Raw genomic sequence first — 12,256 nt, 5'->3', positions numbered from 1 at the left:
TAGACCTGCGCCAAGTGCGGGAAACGGGCCACAATTTAAAAATAAGGATCCCCGTGCCGGTTGTTTCATGTAAAAACCAGAAAAGCGTTGTATTGGTGATACATTGCTTTAAAGGGAGTGCTCATTTTAGAAGACACCTTGTTTACTATGTTATTCCGGGAGGCTGAACTAATGGAGAGAACCCTTTTTCCTCTGATAACAAAAGTCACAAGCCAAGTCTAGCATGATCTTGGCTCTGGATGCCAACAGACATCTGCTAAAAACTATGGACATCCAATACTGTATATTATACAACTAGTGCATGTCGTCTTTTTAGACAATTGGCTCTAGCCTCAGCCATGTGTGTACAGGGAGTGGGATCTGCTGCCATGCTATTTACAGCTTGTCTATCATCTGTGTGCATGTTAATTACCAGTTAGGAAAAATCCCTTAGCTTTGCCTTTTACTAAACTCTTTTCTTGGATCTTTCCCAAGTAGCTTTTACTAAATATGCTTGATAAGCAATTCAGATCAAAGAATTCTTATCCGAGCTGTAAAATAACAGGAAATATGGATGCCGCGCTCGAGTTTATAAGTCTTGTGCAAAATTAATGGAAACAAAATCTAATGTAACGATGGGAGAAATATGAAAATCACCTGCATAAATAGCGCAAGGGGACTCGGCGGACATATTTAATCCTCTGGCTGCCACAGGCATTTATGTTCAGAAAATTTTAATTTGTAAGATGCCTGGGTGCTAATGCTGAGCCTGTAGTGGTGAGCACACATTCAAATGTCACCAATATTACACTAGTGTAATAGGTTTATACTGTATATATGAACCCTTATGATGGAAGTCTATAATATCATTATAATTCACGTGCCTTCATTTGTCTTTGTCTAGTACTTGCTTTCCTAAGAAGGTGACCTAGTTTTAGATTTGCAACAGTTTAATAGGGAAGATGAGAAACCATCAAAAAGGTTCCACAATGTGGAATGTAGGCATGGGGCTGTTATAGCAAATGGCAACTGTCAGCCACCAGATTCCAATACCTGTTTACAGGGCTCTATATAATGGTTGCTTCAAACTAACAGTATGAGAAAGATTTTGTGCGGTTGAGGGGATTTTAAAAAATGGCAGCTTTCTTCCAGAAACAGCACCTCTCCTGCCATTTCTGTGGTTTTGCAGTTCAGTTCCATTAAAATGAATGGAGCTGAGTTGTAATACCACACACTATCTGAGGACAAGGGTGGCACTGTTTTTGCAAGAAAGTAGCTGTGCATTTTCTAATCCATGTGTCTCCAAACTGCGGCCCTCCAGCTGTTGCAATACTATTCCCATCATGCCTGGAGAGCCAAATCCAAAGTTTTATCTGTCCAGGCATGATGGGAATTGTAGTTTTGCAACAGTTGGAGGGCCGCAGTTTGGAGAACCATGTTCTAATGTATTAAAGTTTGTGTATTGGAAGCAGATAAAATAGGCAACTGTAAGGATCTGAGTGACTTTGACAAGGGCCGAACATTGATGTCTAGATGATTGGTTTAGATTATCTTCAAAATGGCAAATCTTGTGGGATGTTCATGGTTTTTGGTGGTTATTACCTTTTAATACTGGTCTGAACAAGGATAACCAGAGAACCCTCAGAGTCATGGATGCCCATCTGATCCTATTCCACATAACACTTCCCCATACACTTTATACTTATGCCGACCGAATCTGCTGTGAGCAAGGCCAGAATAATGCCTGACTAATAAAGGGCAGACATTTAAAGTGGACTTATTTTAAACATAAGTTCATCGCATCAACCAAAAAAAATGCTCATTATCATATTCCAGCATACCTGTTCTGGTTGTGTCTTTACACACCATTTTATGTGGACTTTTATACTTGTGAACGAAGAATAAAGGTATGATATTTTATAGGATAGAGTGCCTTGGATGAACTTTTTTGTTTTTTGCATTTAAAGTGAACTATTGGACATGGAAGAATGGGGGAAGACCCATATACTGTATGAAGGAAAAACCTATTGCGTATATCGTGTATGTTGTGTCTATTATTGTTATTGTAGTTGATCCCACAATTATATGAATAGATGTAATTTGAAACATATGGAAAGGAGCAAAACTGTTTTTGAAAAAAAAAAAGAGAGGAAATTTCTTTAATGGATTATTGACCATACTACTGTGTGAAGTGTGTTGGGCAATTCAATTGGTCATAATACTATGAGATGCTATAAGCATTGTCGGCAGGGCCGTATTTCCAACGAGGCACCCATGGTCCGGTGCCTAGGGCAGCAGCTTGCAGGGGGGCAGCGCCAGGGAGCAGGGAGAAGGAAACAACTTTTTTTTGCTTTTATTTTTTTTAGTCTCTTACATCCCTTTCAGACTTGCCAGTAAATCTGGTGTCTTTTCAAGGGGGGAGGGGGGGGGGAAGCTATAGTGGTAATGGTCAGGTCTGGTATGCTGGTGTCATCCAGTTACAATAGCTGGAGCTATTACTTACCAATCCTGTGGTGAGAATTCCTTCTGACAATATGCAGACTGCTCTAATAATTGATTACCAGGATTATTAGCAATACAAGATATAATACAACAATAAAAGAAAATCATGATACATGATATTGGTGAGTAAAGATGGGGTGTCTTCAGGTTTAGTGCCTAGGGCAGCAGCAGCTGTTAAAAAAGCCTTGATTGTCAGAAGGTAGATAAGTAAGTCTATACCATATATCCAGGAGGCTTCCCAAAAACTACCAGAAGAGCAGGCAAACCTCCATAGTACTATCCTCTCCTTGTTCCCACCCTCCTCATCACTCCCTCACATAGCAGCCTGACAATACAGTCTATGGTGGTGCAGGGGCTGAAGAGGGCTACAAAGCTTTCTAGCACATGAATGGTGCATTTTCCTTTTAGGACAAGCTTGCCAAGTCCCACGAGACTAGTGCCTATGATTCTGGGTTGTTTTTACTAATATCTATGAAGGTCACAAAACATAAAATTAACTTCTACTGCATGAATGGTAAAACAAATAAACCATTATCAGGGTAACTTACACCCACCCACCCAAAGAAAATAAATGACCTAGCATATATGGGTGGAAAAGGCAAACATTAAGTATTATTCTACAAATACTTGTAGAGGGCAGGTTAGAAACCAATCCCTGGCAGGATGCAGATAAGGCACATTGCTCTATGTAGGAAGTCCTACAAGTGCACAATACTCATGGACAGCCACTGGCCTTCCATTCATTAATGGGGATGGGGTTGTGGGGGTTAAGTTCTATACATATGTCAAAGTTAAGAACACTTATCTATGTATGATAATCTACGTTTTAATAATAATCATACAGTTACCAAATAATACAATTTTACAAGGAACAAATATCATCACTGTGTGCATTATCATCAAACTGTTCATACTGTTAATAAAGAAGCATCAGTACACTGAGCCCAATATTACTAATAATATTACTATACAAGGTTACACTATGTCCACCACACGGGGAATGAATAATACTATCATCCTCTAGTGGAGTAAAAGCCACAATACAAAGACCATTATTACTTCCATACAATGACCATATAATAGTAGATACGAGCTCTACACAAGCTCCCTAAACCATATACGTGATTGCTGTGTACTTATACTGTATATAGTGAGTCCTTTGCTTTAACATCCCTTACATCTGGCCCAGGCTACCATTAAGACTTCTTCCAGACCCTGCTTGTCTCTGCAAATCCTAATGGATGGACAGAATATGTCCATCACATTTCTAGCACCCACCTCACCTTTTCCTTACCCATAATGCCCCAAATCATAACTGACTTGTGCCCATCTTGTGTATCATGCACACTAGTTGGGTACCTCTCTTACCCCACACACTGATCAGCCCCCTTTTTCCTAATAATATTGCCCCTTTGGGCTATGCCAAGTGCTGGGCCTTCTTTCCTCTGCAGACACAATGAGTGACTCTGAAAAAGCCCATGGCCTAAAAGAGCCCCAGGAGCCATTCATGTGGATACAAAGGCAGTTAAAAGCAGTGGTGGTCAGGAGCAACTGACAGGACAGGAAGGGCCAGGACCTTACAGCCCGTCCCCGATACCCCACAGGCTCCAGATCCCGATACCCCACAGGCTCCGCTACCCCACAGGCTCCAGATCCCGATACCCCACAGGACCCAGGACCCAATACCCCACAGGCTCCAGGTCCCGATACCCCAAAGGCTCCAGATCCCGATACCCCACAGGCTCGGATACCCCACAGGCTCCAGATCCCGATACCCCACAGGCCCCAATACCACACAGGCTCCAGATCCCAATACCCCATAGGCCCCAGGCCCCAATACCCCACGGCCTCCAGATCCCGATACCCCACAGGCCCCAGGCCCTAATATCCCACAGGCTCCAAATCCCAAAACCCCACACTCCCCAGGCCCTGATACCCCACAGGCTCTAGGCCCCGATACCTCACAGACCCCAGATCCCGATACCCCACAGTGTCGCAGCAATATCATACTACAATATTACAAAGACAGCAATGTTATAAGCTTGTTACCCTTATTTTCGGTGCAGTAATTTCTTTACATCTCAGCCAAATCCCAGCATAATGTGATTCACCTACAGATAGTGGGACACAAAGTCATTCCTATGTATAAAGATTGTCATACGATCCTAGAGTTTGCTGGGATGACAGAATGTCAGGGTCGTACGTAATGCTAGGGGGGGCACTAACACACCACTCTGCTTTGGACAGGATATTTAGACACAGGGACGGGTCAGCAAAGAAAATCTTTCTCTGTTTGAAGGAAAGCCTTGTTACAATTCCGATCAGGAACATAACACATAAATTCTACAAACAAACAATTTGGCTTCTCGTCCCCAAAGACACGTTCCCCAAGCTAAAGATGTACAAATGAAGCTGGAAAAACAAAGGAAAGGGTGGCGGCATACTAATTCCTGATTATCAGGAAAACAAGGCCCAAATAAGATATGGTACTGAGTGATCAACCAGATATCAAAGCCAGAAATTATTATTCAGCAGTTTATAAATTCAATCCCGAGCTTCTTTGATATAGTAGTGAATATTTATAAAACTGGCACCGCACCTACAGTACCAGCTGCCACCAGATTGCAATAATGCAAATATTCAAAGAAACCACACGTCACACACTAAAATACCCATATGTTCCCAAAGAGATCGGATACACTGAAAAGTGACATTTCCAAACAATCCTATTTGACAATAAGCCATTTGCATCTCATGAGATATTCATATGGAAAGCCAGACTACACAAGTTAAGTGCTCTATTTCTATCATTATCACCCTAAATATAGAGGCTACTAAATTTATCACTTCAGTACAGTCATGTTATTAACGCTATTAAAGGTATCAGGCCGGCACATGTTCTATAATAAACCTGAGGTGTTCTTATCTGAGAATCAAAGGGACACAAATGTAGGAGAACTGGATATAGATCTTACATCATGTAAGATTATTTAGACTTTATTATGGTTGACTTTTTAGTTGTATTTAAAGGGGTATTCCAAAAAAAGGATAACAATATAAGGGTATGTTCACACTGAGTAAAATTGGGGAATACCGCGGTGCAGCTCTCTGCCACGGAATCTCACCTGCCTCAGTGTCCCACATTATCTTTATGGGAGAGCTCGCGCACCTCCGCCCCCGCCGCTCTCTGCGCAAAGAATTAAAGTGGTAGTGCGGCGCTAAACAATTATTCACAAAATAACACACATTACAAAGTTATACAACTACGTCATTGTCCCAAGATGGCGGACGGCATAAAACATTTATTGGCCGCAGGAGAATTACTTGCAATGACTTGCCGATAATCAGCACATCTAAAAGGCTCTTAAAATTTCTCTATTGTTGCATCAGAATCCAAGGACGCCATTAGTGCCTCAAATCCATTTGCCCCATAGTGTCAGCCACAGAGCATACCATAGATGCCTTATTGACTTCATCTCTCCCAAGATACAAGATATTGACACAACACTGATATCACAAGACACCACAAAAGGGAGCCGCACTGTGTGCTCTAGGGGTAATGTCACCCTAAGTATTAAGGTGCTGGTTACAATGAAATGACGTGGTTTTTTTTACTGCTTTTAGACTTATGCAAACATATAAGTATAAATATATGCACACGACTGTAACACATTTGCATATGTCTGCCCATTGGCTTCCTTAAAAAAAAAAAGTCCTTTTGTTTTGCAAATGGAGTGGCAGCCAATGATTTTCATTAAAAAAAAAAATACAGCACACAGATATAAACCTGTCAAACGTGTGCTAAAACAATATAGTTCTACAATATATGTCCAGCATAGAACTTGATTGCAATGTTTTTAGTCTTTTTTAAATGTACCCATAGTGGCGGGTATTCACGTGTGATTAATCTGCATCCAAACGCAGCCTAAGGAGTTTTTAATAAGCATCCACTTCAGAATTATTATGCTGTAATGATAAATCCCCTATCACTACTTACATGAGGCATTACACTTCTAAGCCCTTCTTCTATGAGTCTTTAATTAGTGTTCTCTATGAAGACACGCTGCACGTCTAGGATTGTGGGACCAGGAGGACTGAGTAACACAGATAGGTAAGCTAGCGGCAGACTATGTTGTACCCCAGTTTTCCATTATCTTAATCTGTTTGCTGCCAAAAAATACAGTAGTGGAGCTGTACTTTATAGGATTTATAGCTATTCTTTGCATGTCAGAGCTTAGGGAACAGCAGAACATTATACATATAAATGAACGATAGACGTAGGGAGAAACTGATCAATTAGGAAGGGTGCACACTGATTGGGTTCAGCCCTTGCCCCCTTAATCCCCACCCTATTATAGTAACCCCTGGTGAGAGGTTAAACCCAGTGGCTGTTCCCCTTCACCCTCCTCTCCTAGCGAGTGGACTAATAGGGCTGCATTCCTCCCCTCCTTACTCCAGATGGGGTCTATATAGAGGCCACCCATTTCCTGGTTCTCTTCTTTTCCCTCTGGGTATCTAGAAGCCAGTACAAACCGCCCACCCGCCCCTTAATTTAATTTTGCCCTTGCTTCCTCCTATTGATTTAGCCAAGGTTGATGGTTCCAAAGCAAATCACACTTTTGAGTCCAAGTAAAATATATGTAAAATAACCCAAAGGTAGTCATTAGCTGACTATGTTCAAACCATAGACGTAAAAGGGGTCCATGTCCGTCTTTTTACAAATAAGTTGCCACCTAATTTTGACAGGGTGCCATCGTATCTGTGCCCACAGAGGGCACAATGATGTGTGAATGCACTCTTATGTGACAGCATTGCTAATCTTGTATCCAGAGATGTGGTATGAGTCATTAAGTCACAGCTGGCAGTCATAGTTCTGGTGTAAACAGCAGAGCGGATGGTAAAGCAGATTTGCAGATACATATACATGTACATAGTGCTTTCCTTCATTTTGGTTACCGTGCAGGGCTAGGTACCAAGTTTGACTCTCTTTATGTGGCCAACTACCATCCACAAAAAGATGTCAGTGTTTAGTTTACACATTCAGCATGGTGGATCTGCAAGGCAGTCACACAATAGTACTTAGGTTCCGATACTGTATACCTCCTTTTATGACTCGTAACTCTTTCCTTTAAACCATTCTTTTAGGCCTTATTTTCGGTCATTTTTATATTTACATACAGTTTTTCAAGGATTATTTGTATTTGGTTTGTTTGTCCAAAGGTTTAAGGCTATGTTTCCACTTCAAGAACATAGGGGGGAAAGGAGACACATGGCACCTTTTATATATCTCTGCTTCCAGAATGTACAAAAATGCATTTTATTCTTCAGTGCAAAGAGGTTAAGAGGCTTTCCCAAGTTCCTGATCTGCAGCAAGCTGATGTCTCTTTTTCCTCCCTCTCTGCTTGATTGAAACCTGGAGTCCCAAGCAGGGTCAAATATGGTAGGGGGGAGTAAGGAGGTGTCACAGCTTACTGCACTTTAGGATTTCGGGAAAGCCTCTTTGACTTTTTGTCCCATAGAAATAAAGCATTTTTCTGTCATCCGGAAGCACAGATGGATATATGAAAGGTACCATGTGTCTCCTTGCCCTAGCAGCTATCTTACAGTGTCAGCATTTTGGAACGTGATTTGCAGCTGACAGATTCCCTTTAAAAAAAACAGACATGGATATCAGTCACATACTGCAGTTGGGGAAAGTTGTATATGTGTTTTTAAATCAGAATCAGAGGTGGATTAAGGAAAGAAAAGTTATAAGTTATATGCTAATAGGTTCTATCCTTACAATAATATAATATTCATATCATAATAAGATGTCAAGTTAGTAAAACATGAAAGAGTCTGATTACTTCTCTAGCAGGCAAGTGAAATTGCTGATCTCTGTAAAAAGGAATTTGAAGCAGAGATGTCATCCTAAAATAAAAAAAAAAAGAGAAATGTACAAGGGTAGCAATGTCTGAAGATGCACTAAACAGCAGCGCTGTAATATGTGTGGATGTGGTTATGCAAGCATGGGGTTATATTACTCAAACAGACAGTGGTATGATATTAGATCATTTCCAGGCTCATACTAAAAAAAAGTTTGATTGTTGATTCAGCTCACCTCAGTCAATGTAAAGCGACTCTGTACCCACAATCTGACCCCCCCAAACCACTTGTACCTTCGGATAGCTGTTTTTAATTAAAGATTTGTCCTGGAGTCCCTTGCAGCCCTGTGTCAAATTGGCGTGGCCTAGAGTGTTTGTGCCCTAGGATTGCAATGCCCCTCCATCCCAGTTTGGGGAGGGGGTGCAGATTGTGGGTACAGAGTTGCTTTAAACTCAGCATTGTAGAGATGTAGTATCCATGGACATCCGGTGCTAGCTAGGCACTGTTAACAAAGAGTTCAGCGGTCATCACAAGTGTGGACTCCGGCACTTTCCATGGGCCAAGATTCAGTGCAGTTGTGTGAAACGCATTGGTAAGTCTGTCTGCAGCACCATGTTTAAACTTGCACAAAATAAAGGTTATGTTTTAAAGTTTCCACGCATGAGAAGTGCCCGCACCCACACTTGTGATGACCACTAGAAAAAAAGTTACAGAAGTTGAGGTTCTGGTTGCAAACAGGTTATTAGGTAATAGAACAACTTAAGTTACTATACAAACCCCTAACAATCTGCTGTATCATAAAAATTACCCTCTATATGACAGTGTCTCTAAGTATTCCTATATAGTAAATCTAAATAGTGGCCAAACCCCCTTCCCCAATTACATTTATATATCGATCAGTGTATCTTAGTGCAGACAGCATGGTGCCCCTGCATTGTGCTGCATGCCCAGTGGCTCACATCTTTTGCTGCTTGCTTACTCATAGTCTATGTCATGATTTCACTGCATAAACCGGGTCTGAAGTGGCCTGTACATGGCATGAGTTCCCAGTAAGTGTCCTGTGACCTCCAAATGTGAATGACAATACCACCAAACAAAGGTATGAGGGCGTTACCCTGGCACAATGACACTCCTTATGTGGAGCACTTTGACATGTCTAACAAGAAAGAGCGGAAACCAGTCTGTAAACCCGAGAATTACTTTATATTTCTAATAAATTCTAGCATCATTGTCATGGTGATTAAACCTGTTGTAATGCTGAAAGCCAGTACTTAGCTGATCCCCGGTGGGATCTGAGAGAAAACAGCCATGGCGACAAAGTGTGTTTACAAGAACAACTGTGTAAAGGTAAAAAAACACCGCACTCTCGTAAGATTCAATCACACGACTGATAGGTTGGAGGGAAAAGCATCCATCACTTCTATCAGCACAGATTTGGACGAGGTTACAATCTGCAACATGAATATTTTCCGTTGGTTTCTTGATTGTGTGCTTGTGTGTAAATGTGACGATGATGACGGTGATGAAAAGCCAAGTACACATCACACAGGCCTGTGTCTCTGTCATCACACATACAGGGCCGCCATCAGGAATTTCGGGGCCCCATACAACCAAAGTGTCTGGGCCCCCCACATTAATAAAAAAAAAAATAGTGTGTTCGCCCCACGCCTTGCTGGGAGGTATAATTTTATTCAGATCAATTCTAGAGAACTGGCTCATATACCCCATTTTCCCCAGTGGCTTAAAATGTGACCTCTGTTATACAGTTATAAAATTGTAGAAACTAAATGTGAACAAGGTGCAATTTAAATGTCACCATACAGACACTTACTTGTATAGCTGCCTCTTGTGCTCTGTATGCAGTGCATTATATTCACCCCTGCAACGTACAATTTATAGCGTGTCTACAAGCCCAGCGGGGCTCATTATGATAGAGACTAAAACTTATACAAGAGTGGGGTAGGGGTTCCCCTGTATTCAGAATGCTGTTGAGTACTAGGCAATGCCCCGTTTGGGGTTATTGAATTTGGTTATTGGGGGGCTGTTTGATTTGTATATGTTCACCAATATCCCCCCCCCCCCGGTATGCTCACTAACATAGAATATGTTGATAAGGCTAATATAATGAGGCTGTTCCATGTTAGTGAGCATATACAAATCACCCTACCCCCCACCCCCAGGCAGACTAGTTTAGCTCACCCAAGCCAGTGATAGCGAATACATGGCGGTGAGAACGCTTTCTAGGAGATCCTGTTTGTGCAGCAGAGGTGTTTTTATCCTGCTCTGCATAGACCCTCGAAATTCAATAATCCCAGACGGGGCATTGCCTAGTACTCAACAGCATTCTGAATACAGGGGAACCCCTACCCCACTCTTGTATAAGTTTTAGTCTCCATCATAATGAGCCCCGCTGGGCTTGTAGACACGCTATAAATTGTACGTTGCAAGGGTGAATATAATGCACTGCATACAGAGCACAAGAGACAGCTATACAAGTAAGTGTCTATTTGAATTGCACCTTGTTCACATTTAGGTTCTACAATTTTATAACTGTATAACAGAGGTTACATTTTAAGCCACTGGGGAAAATGGGATATATGAGCCAGTTCTCTAGAATTGATCTCACACACAGACACCAGCACACATGTATACAGACACCAGCACACATGTATACACACATACAGACACCAGCACACATGTATACAGACACCAGCACACATGTATACAGACACCAGCACACCAGGGCACGATGAAGTTTGAACTTCTGCAACCTGGAGAAATCACCTGATATCACCTGCAGTCCTATGTAACACCACATAACACAGTAGTATCTCTGAGTATAGATCATGTAGTAGATGTCACCTGCAGTCCTATGTAACAGCACAGATAACAGTGATATCCCTCTGAGTACAGATAATGTAGTAGTCACCTGCAGTCCTATGTAACAGCACAGATAACACAGTGATATCTCTGAGTACAGATAATGTAGTAGCTATCACCTGCAGTCCTATGTAACACCACAGATAACACAGCGATATCTCTGAGTACAGATAATGTAGTAGTCACCTGCAGTCCTATGTAACACAACAGATAACACAGTGATATCTCTGAGTACAGATAATGTAGATGTCACCTGCAGTCCTATGTTACAGCACAGATAACACAGTGATATCTCTGAGTACAGGTAATGTAGTATCTGTCACCTCGGGGCACCCCTACTAAATAATGTTCTACAAAAAAAAGAAAAGTGTCATACAGTGACTCACAGGTGACGTCTTCTTTGATCTGAGGCGTCACTTTCCCTTTTCCTCTCCATCCGGCCCAGTCCTCCATGATGATTTCTTCCAGATATGTTTCATCTTTTCAGAACCTGCGAGACAAACAATTTAGGCTCCGCACATTTCTAGCAGCTTCCTTTCCTTTCTCCCCCCTGTCGGCTCCCAAAGTAACTGCGCTGTTTGGTGTTATGTGCAGTAAAGCGAGTAGGAATGTGGGATGCCCCCTGTCTGTAGGATCCCCTGCTGTGCCCCCTGTATGTAGGATTCCCTGCAGTGCCCCCATGAGCTAATAATGCCCCCAGTGGTGCCCCATGAACTAATAATGCCCCCAGAGGTACCCCCATGAGCTAATATTGCCCCCAGAGGTGCCCCCATGAACTAATAATGCCCCTAGAGGTGCCCCCATACACTAATAATGCCCCCAGAGATGCCCCCATGAGTTAATAATGCCCCCAGAGGTGCCCCCATGAACTAATAATGCCCCCAGAGGTGCCCCCATACACTAATGATGCCCCCAGAGGTGTTCCCCTATACTAATAATGCCCCCAGAGGTGCCCCCATACACTAATAATGCCCCCAGAGGTGCCCCCATATACTAATAATACCCCCAGAGGTGCCCCCATGAACTAATA

At 42.2% G+C, this 12,256-nt stretch overlaps 1 protein-coding gene across 2 annotated transcripts in view; it reads left to right on the top strand.

Annotated features, from left to right (window-relative positions):
* LOC138768967 (FXYD domain-containing ion transport regulator 6-like) overlaps positions 1-12,256 on the top strand; it is a 78,967-nt gene that overhangs the window by 16,187 nt on the left and 50,524 nt on the right. The window lies entirely within an intron of this gene.

Source organism: Dendropsophus ebraccatus, chromosome 12, assembly GCF_027789765.1.
Source record: "Dendropsophus ebraccatus isolate aDenEbr1 chromosome 12, aDenEbr1.pat, whole genome shotgun sequence".
Taxonomy (NCBI): domain Eukaryota; kingdom Metazoa; phylum Chordata; class Amphibia; order Anura; family Hylidae; genus Dendropsophus; species Dendropsophus ebraccatus.
The sequence above is the reverse complement of the archived record's forward strand: the minus strand, read 5'-3'. Positions and strand labels throughout refer to the sequence as shown.